Consider the following 12,916-nt stretch of genomic DNA (forward strand, 5'->3'; position numbering starts at 1 on the left):
TTTTATTTCATTTTTAGGAGAAGATATAAATTATTAATTTAGTAAATGGGATTTAGTATTAAATAATGAATTAAGAAAAAAACCCAATTAATTTTTAAAAAAAATATATGCTTGTTAAAGCTTTTTATATTACACACACACACACGTATGAATATACAAAGCAGGAAAGTGATATTTTTTCGTTTCCATACTTAGTAGCTTTTTTTTTTCTCTATTTGTGGGGAGGAGCGGAATTTTCCCTTCCCACTTTAGAGGTACAAAAAGAAATTCCCTCGAGTACTTTGTTTCAATAGAAAAAAAAAAATCCAGAGTGAAATAAAGAAGTGAATAACAGTGTTAGGTTTTCGAACAAGTATTTCGCATTCTGTCTAAAATACTAGCTTACCTCATGCAAATTCAAAAACCCTCAGTGGGGCTTTTTTCACCGTCTCAAATACTGTTTATGACCTTTTTTTTGGGAACCAAAAACATGATCTACGAAAAATTCTTTTTCATTAAATGCAACAGAATGAACAGAAAAAGAACCATAGCAGTCACTGCGACTCAAGAATTAAATCGTTCTAGAAAAATAGCCTTTCTGTGAAAAGATTTTGTATTTTTATTTTCACTTAATGTTGCTTTTACTATTTTTTTACATTCAGTCTTTCTCGCAAGAGCGGTTAAGATGGCACTGCCTCTAAAAATACGATTTAGTGTTTGCAGAATTAGGAAAGGATTCATTACTCAATTTATGAGACGTTGTTTTGATTCATTATATACATCACTATTTATCTGGAAATTGATTATTCATTGAATTGTACAATTAACAGAAATTTTTTAGAACCCAGTGATTTTTCTTCCGTTTATACATGTATACCTCCAATTTCTATGTCTATCTGTATACAGTCCCTGGCCGAATGATTGGACGCACTAAAGATTCGATGTAAAATCTTAATTATCGTGTCATACTATACAGCTTCATTGGTTTTACACGAATGAAACAGGTTTGAACTTGCTTACGTTTAACATTGTAATGCAATACATTGAAAAAAAAATCGGAAGTAAATAAAAAAAATCTCCTAAATAAATAATCCATTGCATGGATGTTTAAATGCATGGATGTTTAAATATAAAAGTATTGCTCATAAACTCGTGCAAATCGTGTCATTATTAAAACACTACAGTGCCTCTAATCATTGGGTCTATTTATAATAACATACTAATATAATACCTGATATAATAAATATTTCATATTTATATAATATGTCGTCTAATGTATCCAATCACTGAATTTATATGTTATATCGTCTAATTTTACCCATTGATATACGAACGTAAACAAGTGCAAACCGGTTTCAGACACGCGTAAAAACAATAAAGCGATATAGTATCCCTTGATAATTAAGATTTTGCATAGACTCTAATAGTATATATATATATATATATATATATATATATATATATATATATATATATATATATATATATATATATATATATATATATATATATATATATATATATATATATATATATATATATATATATATATATATATATATATATATATATATAAGTTCAAAATGAAGATTAAAAGAAAGAAAAATTATAGACATATGAAAAAAGGGGGGGGGAATAATAAGTAAAAAATAACAAACAACAGTTTATATAATATATATAATAAAAAAAAAAAGAAATTTTATTTAAAAAACTGGAAAAATAAAACCGGGAAAAAAAAAGATATAATCTTTTCTTCAGCCCACACGATTATATCCGCAAAACAGAGTGCTTTCTGAAACTTATTGTTTTTCTTAACTTTCTTCGTGTTTTCTTGTATTTACTTATTTATATATATATATATATATAATGTGCAATATGTTAAAAATAAATATTAGTAAGAAGAATTTAAAAATTCTCCTGAATAAAAACCCATTACATGCATGTTTAAATATAAAAGTATTGCCTATAACCTAGTGCAAAACATGTCATTATTAAAAATACTACAATGCCTCTAGTCATTGGGTCTAATTATTATAATTTACTAATGTAATGCCTGATGTAATAAACATTCAATATTTATATAATATATCGCAAATTTATATTATATACTGTCTAATTTAACCCATTTATGCACGAGCGTAAACAAGTGCAAGCAGTCACATAAAAACAATAAGGCTGTATAGTATCTTATTGTTTTTATGTGACTTAGTGTGAATAGAATCTTAGAGTGCGTCTAATATTTTGAGTGTATATATCCATCTTTTTATAAGTATTAGAAGAATGCATTGTAAAGTGATTTCATTCTGTTATGTAATTAATTTTAAAAGCCTGCTTAACATGCTAAACTTCTTAAATTAGGTGAATGCAAATCGGCAATGCCATTGTATAATTATATGGATTTCAAAAGTTAGCTTCTTTCTCTTAAATGAAATAAATGAATGGTCAAACGTCACTGCGTTTGGTGATGGAATTAATTATCACGTTGTTGATGCTGTGTTAATCCCCCCCCCAAAGAAAAAAAATAAAAAAATAAATTAACGTTACTTTTGCTAAGAGGTAATTTTTAAAATATCTATATTTGAAACAAGAATTTTTACTAGATTGCCTAAAGCGTCAACTGAGATAAAAAAAATAACGTAGGCAATATTTATTTATTTTTTCTGAAAAAATAATTACGGAGAAAAATGTGAAAAGGCTTTTAAAAATGCAAGTTCTGTGCATTCTTTAAAGTAAGTCAGCCTTTGGTTGAATTATGGAAGGTGTCGAGGAAAATGACTACAAAAGTTTCAATTTTTCACGAAATTTACGCATTTAATTTTTTTTCTCATTTGTTTCACAATTTTTCCAAGAGACGCCTTCGCCTTCATTTAATGGCTACGAATATTAAATTTCTTTATAAAATGCACTTCTTTTTTTTTATCGATAGAACTTCTTTTTATAAAATACTTTAAGAAAGTTTTTTATTTATTTATTTTTGTATCGCTTGCAGTAAAAAACGATAAAAAAATTTTTTCTTATGGATTAAAATAGGGTACATTATAAATTTTTTATAATATTCCATATATAGCTATGAGAGTTTAATAATGCAGAGCTATGAAATTGAAGTCGTTGATTTTAACAACTTCAAATAGTTAAAAGTAAAGAACGAAAGCTGTTAAATTTCATTTTATTATCTATGTCTATAGGTCTATAATAAATAATAATCGATAACGTATAAAGCTTAAATGCTTTTAAATGATTTCCAATAGAAATTCATTACAAATATTTAATTACTTTATATCCTTAAGTAATTTAAAAGTTTGGTTAGACCAGGGATGGGCAAACTACGGCCCGCTGGCCAACTGTGGCCCACCGGAAAGTGAATAGAATTTTAACTTGACGAACCGTTGCAAATATAAACAATATTCATCCATTTTCTTGTCGACTTAGTTTAAAGCTATTTCTGTTCTTTCTCCTTTATCAAAGTACTGATGACCTTTTTACTTTCTCTATTTTTGTTCGACAAAACATAAATTGATGGAAATAGTTAGCACAGACAGCTTCAATTGGTAAAATGTTGAAAGTAGAAGTTCTTTATAGAATAGCCGTAGATTGACTCCAACTAGCGTTTGTCTTTCTCGAGGAGCAGACTTATGGAATCTAATATAGGTGAATTGTACTTCACATGCGACAGACTGCGCATTTTAAGCTCCAACGAGCGGACGATCTAACAATCATCTAAAGCAGTTGTTTCTAAATATGCCAAAGTTTGAGTTTTACAAATCTTTACCAAAAGCTAGTTTCCAAAATCTTATATTTCTTGCCCAGAAAATCAGTGCTATGTTTGCTTAATCTTATATATGTGAACAAGAGTTTTCAACTATGAACCTTAGAAAAAATCATTTCAGAAGTAGATTAACAGGCAAGCATTTAGCCTCTTTCCTTAAAATAAGCACATCTCACTTTGAACTTCAATATAGGAAACTTTTAAAAATGAAATCGCAATTTCATTCATGTCACTAAATATTTAAATTAAAACTTGTATATCGCTTTTTTTCTCTTTTTTTTAAAAAAAATTTAGAAGTTTTTACTTGACCCACCAAAATTTAATTTTTTTCTCGATTTTTTGCCCTCGACCAAAAAAGTTTGCCCATCTCTGGGTTAGACTATATTTCGAGGCGCTCTTCGGATTTTTGCTAAGTGGGTCGCCAAGAGGAGCGATGTTGTTTCATTTATGGCAACACAAATTTGCCTCACAAAAACTTCTAAATATTTTTTTCTTTTTTGTTACTTTGCATTAGACAGCACGCTTTCGTATTTTTACGTTTTTTTTCTTGTTTTATTTCAATAAAAATGCATTTTAATCTATTATTTAGTAAATTTATTTTGGGGGTTGAAATAGCCTGGTTGGCAGGGCTGTGGACTCTGGACTGAGAATGGGAGTTCGCATCCAGCCGGCCGAAGACTCCCCGCGTAGTAAATGGTGTCTGGAGCACGTTAAATCTATCATATTACAAAGTCCCGATTGTTCCTATAACAAATCAATACCTCTGTGGGTACTGAATTGGAGATTTGATTGTTCTGGTCAAAATTATGATCCGTGGACGAATGAATAGATGTATGAATGGGTCCGCCCTATAAACGGGTTTTACGTATGGGAGTGGCAGATGACGAATTCTTGAACCTAGATGGCACCACTGAAAAACAAGAAAAATCGCTCTGACATAATAGCTGACGACAACAACAGCAACATTAAATTTATTTTATAACAGGTGTTGAACAACAGCCCCATTTTCGGGTTTACGTCTATCATTGCTAAATAGCCCTGTAATTTTCAACCGCACCCATAAGACAAGGGTGCTCTTGGATCTAGCATTGGGACAAATTAGTAAACATGGAGAACTTTTCGATAGAACTAACTCGTATTTGCTCGTGGAGAGGAAAAACCACGAAAACCTCCTACGTTTAACTCGACGGCAAAATGAATTTTTTAATGTTTCAATTATGTTTTGTTTTTTGGCGTCATTTATGTGTCAACGTAACCAATGCACAGTTGGGGCCAAAAGAATGCCAATTTTAACAAAAAGCTCATCAAAATGAACTTTTGCCAACATTTTTTAAAAATCTTTTATCTTTGATTTCTCTTTATCAATACTAAATCTCAGTTTATTGCTGTTGTAGTTCATTTACGTCGCACTAGAGCTGCACAATGGACTATTGGCGTTGGTCTGGGAAACATCCCTGAGCCATAACAATTTTGATCCTCTGCAGAGGGGAAGTGAACCCCGCTTCTGTAGCCCAACGACCTGCAAGCGAAGTCGAGCTTTTTACGGTAGAACAGTTTAACGAGGACCCATACCGCACACCCTCAGTCCCTACGCTACTAACCCACCCGCACACTGACCGCAGCCAGTGATACTTGACTTCTGTGATTTGCTGGAAACCGTGTCTTAACGATCGCGTTCACTGCGGGACAAATCTCAGGTTATAAAAGTGTAGTTATCGTACTAAAAAAAATAAGATTACTTAAAAGAGTCATTTTATGATGCGGAAAAACTATGTACATTTGTTTATCATTTGTCTGTCACTAACATTAAGCTAATGTCATTATTAATATTATTGTCATTAACATTAAGCTAAACGTGGACAAGCTATTGTGCATCTCGAACGATATTATTAATTAGATCTTTAGAACCAGATGATACTTAAGTACTCTGATTTATCAGAAAGGGAATAGTATTTTGAATGACAAATGACCAACACTTTTATATCTGAACTTTTTCCCGACCTCTGTAAGCATGTAGAATTTCATCAAATACAATCTAGGGTTTTTGCAGTCAACATAAAATTCATGTTTCATTTTTAATTATAACGAGGAAATTAAATTGCTTCTAAATATTAGCTCGAATTACCTTTGATAACTTCACATCTTGACGCAGCACAAAATAATGTCCTTTCTACTGTAACAAGAGAAATTTTACTTTGTTCTATTTTATAACCGTCGTTGAACAAATGATCGAATTTTCAGTTCACGACTACTAGTGTTCAACTCCGCATCCTTGTCATTTCGAACCCAATCCAGAAGACAAGGTAACAACTGGATCAAGTATTCAGAAAAATTCTCACTCTTGGAGGATTTTTAGAGGGAGCTAACCCACATTTGCGTTACATGGGGAGGAAAGCCACGAAAACCTCCCACTGTTAGCTTGAGGCAAGGGTACTCTAACCCTTAATCCCGTCCACTGAAGATATTTTCTTCTGAACTGTGGTCGTAGTGAGCTGGAATTCTAACCAGTCAGCCATTGCCAGGATTCGAACCCGGTCCACCTCATCGGGAGGTGAGAGCTCTATCCCCTGAGTCACCACGACCTAACAAGAGAAGCATGGTGCCTTAAATGCACCTCATGTTTTCGATAACACGGGGTGCAATTAAATAACTTTTTATGCATGTATTTAGTCGCCCTGTTGCTGGTGGCGACTATAACAGAAGCATAGTAAAAAAAAAAAAAAAATGCTTGACATAAAGGGCAAAACATTCTCAAATAATTATATTCAAATGACGTCTTTTCAGTCGTATTTAAAGTATAAAACTGATTCCTGCACTTAAACAAGTCGGCTGTGTTGCGTGACTTATTCTGTTCCTTAATAAGAGTATATATTGTAAAGAATCGCAAATGAACGATTTTTAATCTCGGAAAACGTCACATTTTCAATGAACATTTTTCTCTTTTGAGAGTGCAAATCTCTTTTGAGATGCCGTGACTAAGGAATGACGTAAAATATATTTAGATCCCTTTTATAGACTTTTATTCTTTATTATCGCCGATTCTTAACAATATGTTTGTATCGATTTTTAACCTAAGTTTTTTCTTCTTATGAACAATAAATACATTCATTAAGGAAGAAAGTTGTTTTCTTATTTTATCTTCACTCGATTTTTAAATAGATGAAAAGTTATTTTGAAATAAATTAAGTTTCCGTATCTGTAACTGCACCAGAATAACCACTCAGTCAGTGGTCAGAAAAACTACATTATTTTTGTAGTTTACTGCATTTGAAACTGCTTTGTTACAAGTGCAGTGAACTACCACTACTTTGTTTTAAATGGAGTGAACTACAAACTATTTGTGAATTGTAGTGACTACTTTAAGGAACCGAACTTAGTTGTATAAATTAATTTACACCTGTATAATTTACACTGTTGGAGAAATTAGTTTACACATTATGTTCAAAATGGTTTTTTACGTAAACCAAGGAACAATAAATATCTAAAGGAGATGATAAGTTTTTTTTATTTATTTACTGGCTGATTAGATGATTCATTCATTCGCCCATTCACTGAATTCGCCCAGTTACTCATTTGCATATATGGCAGTACTTTTACTTTCGTTACTTGTACCGCCGGTACAAGTAAAAAGTACGTACTTTTACTTGTACTTCGTTACTTTTTAAGTTTAGTACTTTTACTTGTACTTTCGTTACTTTTTTAGGGAAAAAGTACAAGTATTTGTAACGGAAATATCGAATGAAATCGTTACTTTTTTCTAAAACTCGGTAAGCTTTAAAAAAAAAAAAATTCAATTAAAAAAAAATACTTAGGTTTTTTTTTTAATTTATAAAATTAATGTGCAATATATATGCATTCACGGCTAATTTCGTGTTTAAATACCTTCTGTTTCAACTTATACTGCACATTAAATTATTTTTTACTAGCTCAAAGATCACAAAGCTATCTGAAACCCCGTGTTTGCTTTGTTTACGTTTGTGTTTTTAAAACGTGTTTCTAAAAAGTAAAACAATTTTAAATCAATGGTAATTTAAATAAATAAAAATAATAAACTAAAAATTAAAATCAATAGATAAAATTTCTTTTTCGTGCAAATCCATAAAAAGTTTGATATTAAAATTATATTTGATTATAAAATTATATTATACGATTATATTATAAAATTATATTATAATATTCTTCCGAATTTAAAAATAAATTAATATCCATAACTTTCAAAATTAAAAATAAATAAATAAATAGCAACAATTTTGGAAAAACATTAAAGAACATAATATTATTCAATAAAAGTTTAGGTTACTTTGAATTTTCCATTTCCTGGAAATGTACTTTTAAATCGTTACTTTTTTTGTTCAGTACTTGTACTTTCACTTCTACTTTTTACTCGTTACTTTTTAAAATAAGAACTTTTTACTTTTTACTCGTTACTTTTTTTAAAAATACTTGTACTTTTACTCGTTACTTTTTAAAAGTAACGTTGCCATGTATGCTCATTTGCCAATTTGCTACTACGTGTACTCATTTAAGAGTCTGTTAACTTATTATTCGCACTCTAACTTATTATTCCCCATACCAATGAAGAAGAAAATTTAATAAGAAGCTCTTTTTTTAACCATAAAATATCTGTTAAATCAATTTTTAAAGCTTATTTCAAAATTAAAGCAATATTGTTCGTTAAATTATGAGGTAAACGTTTTCAAGCCAAGAAATATATTTTTTTACGATAAACTATGTGAGCATTTTAAACGTTATAAAATCTTAGTTTAATAAACAGATCACGTGCTCTTAATACAATCTATCGATATTATGAACAATATCGATAATATTTATCGATATAAATAGCTATGTATCGATTATTTTTCTATTTCTTTACGTTTAAATACTTGACCTGCATGTTATATCCATTCAAAGACATTTCCCTTTATGCCAAATATTCTTTTTTATTTCAGAATAATCAGAATCGTCCTTTAAATAATTTAATTATTAATTACTTTCAAACATTTTGAGCTCTTCAGTTATTTTTACAAGCAAGGACAATTTAAAACGAAAGCGATGAATTTAACTTTTTATAGTAATTTTGCGGTTAAAAATAATTTTTATAAGTATTTTATTTTTTTATATATATGTATGTATATGCATTAAAAATCACGAAATGTGTGCATTGTTAAAATATTAAAATATACTTATTGAATGGCTATCCCTGCACATAATATAAATTCGCAGATGTACCGAGTACTTTATATCTTGGAAATGTACTTATTTGATGACACATAATATTGCTGGAGAATGTTTCATCAATATGCTTTCATTCCATTCTCTGGAACATTTTACGAGGGGGGGGGGGGTCATTGAAGTCTCTGTGTTCCTCGAACAATAGAGACTTAAAGTGGCCAACGGATGTGCTGCCTGATTAAATTCTCTGTTAACTCCTCCAACTTCCACAAAATGCGTCCCCAATAGTTTCATGTCTCTTAAAACTAATTGAAACCTCTTGAATGCTTTTAAGGGGGAGACATTTTACTATTAAATTCAAGATGGCTCATACACCTTCTATTCAAGCATTTTTGTCGAATAACGATTTTGCCGAAGTTAGGGTGCTTTCGCTTTTGATGTTTCATAACCGTCGTTGAACAACCGACACAATTTTTGGGTTGACGACAACTCATGTTCAACTCCCGTAGTCTTGTCATTATGAACCAAATAAAGAAGACAATGGAATTCTTGAATCAAGTATTGCTAGAAATCTGTCTTCATGGAGGATTTTTTTCATGGAAAAAAAATCCTCATTTGTGTTGCATGGAGAGGAAAACCATGAAAACCCCCCACGGTTAGCAGCCCGACAGTAAAAGGACTCTAACCCATCATCCGTCTACTACTGAGGATATTTTACGTCAGCACTGTAGTTGGTGCGAGTCGGGTGCGGAATTCGTATGAACCGGCCACCGCGGGCATTCGAACCCTAGCGAAGGCAGGTCGCTTCTGGGATTTAGAGAGTTTTTTTTTTGTCATTAAAAATGCGAATTGTGATTATGTTACTTTAACCAAAATGTCATTTGTTGTTCTGAACCAGAGGTGGCTAACCTCTCAGGTAAGAGCTGTCACTTTCCGGCCAAAAATAACTGAATACATCTTTTAAAAGAGAAAAAAAGAAAAGTAGGTTCAGAATGAGATTTGAGCACCAAAATGTACAATATACGAACATTGAGCCATGATGGCTCAGGGTATAGAGCGTTTGCCTTCCAATGAGGTGAACCGGGTTTGTACCGGGTAGAATTTACGTTGAAATAATATTAATAATGATAAACATTTCCCTTAAATTCTGAATTTAGAAACCAAACAAAATCTAAAACGTAATAAGAGCAGTACTGAAAAATACCTTTAAATTAGGGATACAAAAATATTTATAGGAAAACAATTTCTTTACGCTGATGACGACAAAACCAATATGAAAATTAATGCGTGAAAAATGGATCCTACCACGTGATTTTTCGGCCAATGAAACTGCACCTACAACAAGGGAATTATGTAACACCATTATTAGATTCTTATAAATACAGTTAGATACGAGGAGTTTCATGCTTGCTTTTCCTTACTTTTTTAAGCACAAAGCATAATCATTTGCGACGCCCGGTGAGACTAGGTATGCATATTTTCAGTCATCTTTTTCTTTTTTTTAAATTTTATTCAGAATACTAAACTATATGAAAAACCAAAATTTGCAAATCGTCGATTTCATACCAACTATTCTAAATTTATAGGAGCCGTGTAAAAAGAACTCTTTAAAAACACTGATTGAAAAAAAGGCAAATAAGAGAGCCTCCCATTACGAATTTATATGGTTCCATAAATTTATTCTTAAAAAACAATTTTTATAAACGAAACTTGAAAAAAGAATTCTTATAATATGTTTAGATAATATGTAATTTAGTTACGCTCGTATAATATGTAAAAGGATTCTTATAATATCTTTGGGTGCTTAATACCTACTGGTATTTTTTATTAAAAAAAGTCGATGACTGCAGAACAAAATATTTCCAAATAATTCCTTCGCAATCATCGTTTGCATTTCATCTTTCTCCAAAATTAATCTAAAGCACTACTTAAGTAAACTATGTATTTTTCTGATGAAAATGAAAGTCAAAGAATGTTTGATTTTAAAAAGTGAAAAGTGCTACGCTATTGAGATAATTATTTTTTTGTCTTTTCATGACTTGCGATATTATGTATTGCGTTCGTAAATGTCAATATTTAAAGTTTACCTGAGGATAGACTTAAATGTTAAAGTAGTGTCGTCAAGAGCGTTTTTAAATCCTCCTCAGTTGAATGAATCCTTTCGGCACTATAACATAAATTTTATTGTAACATACATTTTTTTTCATGAAAAAAGTAATAACAAAATGAACGACTGCATTTTCTCAATCATTACTTATTCATTTATTTTTTGCGTAAAAGCATTTACATGGAAGTAACTTATTTTTGCATAAATATAAATATTTTAAAAGCAGTTCATTTTAAATTATTTTCAATGCAGATATACACGAAAGTATAAATTTAGTCCAGTAAATAGAGTGAAAAAAAGAGTTTTTTTTTTTGGAATAATAGTAACTCAGGATATTTTTTTACTGAAAGCTTTGTTATGTCAGTATAAATGATACTTAAAAACGCGTTTAACCCTTTGCTTAAGCAAAACGGAGGAGATTTGGGAACGGAAAGTGATGCAATGTTCCCGAGGTAAATTTTCACGCTGATTTGAATGAAATCAATCTCGAAACGATCAAACGAATATTTTAGAAGTTATAAGCGTTTTATGTACAAAAAGTACAAATTTGTATTTGTACTCATTTACGCACCTGACGTTACTATCTAAACACGCGAGACAAATCTTCTATTTATATTTTTTTATCTGCTCTGCATTGAATTAGACTGCACACAACTAAAGATGACAGATATTTCGAAAGTTCCAAGAACTTTTATTTAGCAAAAAGTATTTCTTTTGACACGTTACTTGCGTATTCACTTTATATTGATGTCTAATACGTTTACATGTAAGTTTTTTGGGTGTAATTTTAATGACGCTGCATTGAATGAGATGAATCCCGAGATGATTGGACTGATAGTTTAGAAGTAATGAGGGTTTTTTCATAATAAGTGCAATTCATGTATAGTACTTTTTTATGCAAAAAAAAAAACTTTCGACGTTTAAAATATTAGCTCTTTTGATTCTTGTTTGGTCTCATTAGATTAAATGAGAAAAAATAGATATAAACGCGAACTTCTGTATAATGTAATTATTGTTTGTACACTATGAGATGCGTACGTACAGTACGTATGTTTTTATTTTGCACTTTTTTCTAGTATTGCTAAATAAAATAGTAGGATGACCACACATTATTAAAACATGGAATCACTTTTAAATAAATTAATTTTTATAAATACGGGCAAAGTATTTTTGATTCGCTTAAAAAGTAAGGATACCAAATATGGCAAAATAAGCTATAAGTATTAATATTAAAGGTTCCAAGCTTTCGACAGCTCTCATGATTAAAATGGTGGGATCGTCCCGTTCTAGGACAGGGGTGGCGAACCTTTATGCACCAACGAACCATTTTTCCTAAAAAAAATGTGTTTAATGAGGTCATAGACGTGCCGACAAATAGTTATTGGGTAAATAATACTAAATACTATCAACTCAAAACTCTTTATTTACTACGAAAAAAAATATACATTTTGCAATGTCTCAGTTACAAGCGTAATTCAACTGAAAGTAACATCGGCGTGCTGCAGATTAGATGACAAGTAACTTATATTAGGGTTATAAGATGATAGTTTAAGCAGAACTGTTAAAAAAAATTTTTTTGCTAGTTATTTATTGTTAGCTTGTTAATTTTTTGTGAATTTTGATTTAATTGTTAATATGCTTCACAGTGAACTTTGTGATCGGTGGCGTGCCCAAAATATTGTGTCACGTGCTATTGATTCGCCATACCTGTTCTAGGACTTAATCTTAATGGCTCGGGGGGGGGGGTAACCTCAAATGTGCTAATTAATAAGCGCAGACTATGTTTTACAAAACCAGACACAGAAGCGTACTTTCTCTGAATAAACATACCTTTTTTTCGAACAGTTTGGGATTTCTGACCCCCAAAATATAGCCACAATCTGTGAAATAGG

This window comes from Parasteatoda tepidariorum, chromosome 2 (genome assembly GCF_982258835.1).
Source record: "Parasteatoda tepidariorum strain Cologne lab strain chromosome 2, Ptep-v5.0, whole genome shotgun sequence".
NCBI classification, from domain to species: domain Eukaryota; kingdom Metazoa; phylum Arthropoda; class Arachnida; order Araneae; family Theridiidae; genus Parasteatoda; species Parasteatoda tepidariorum.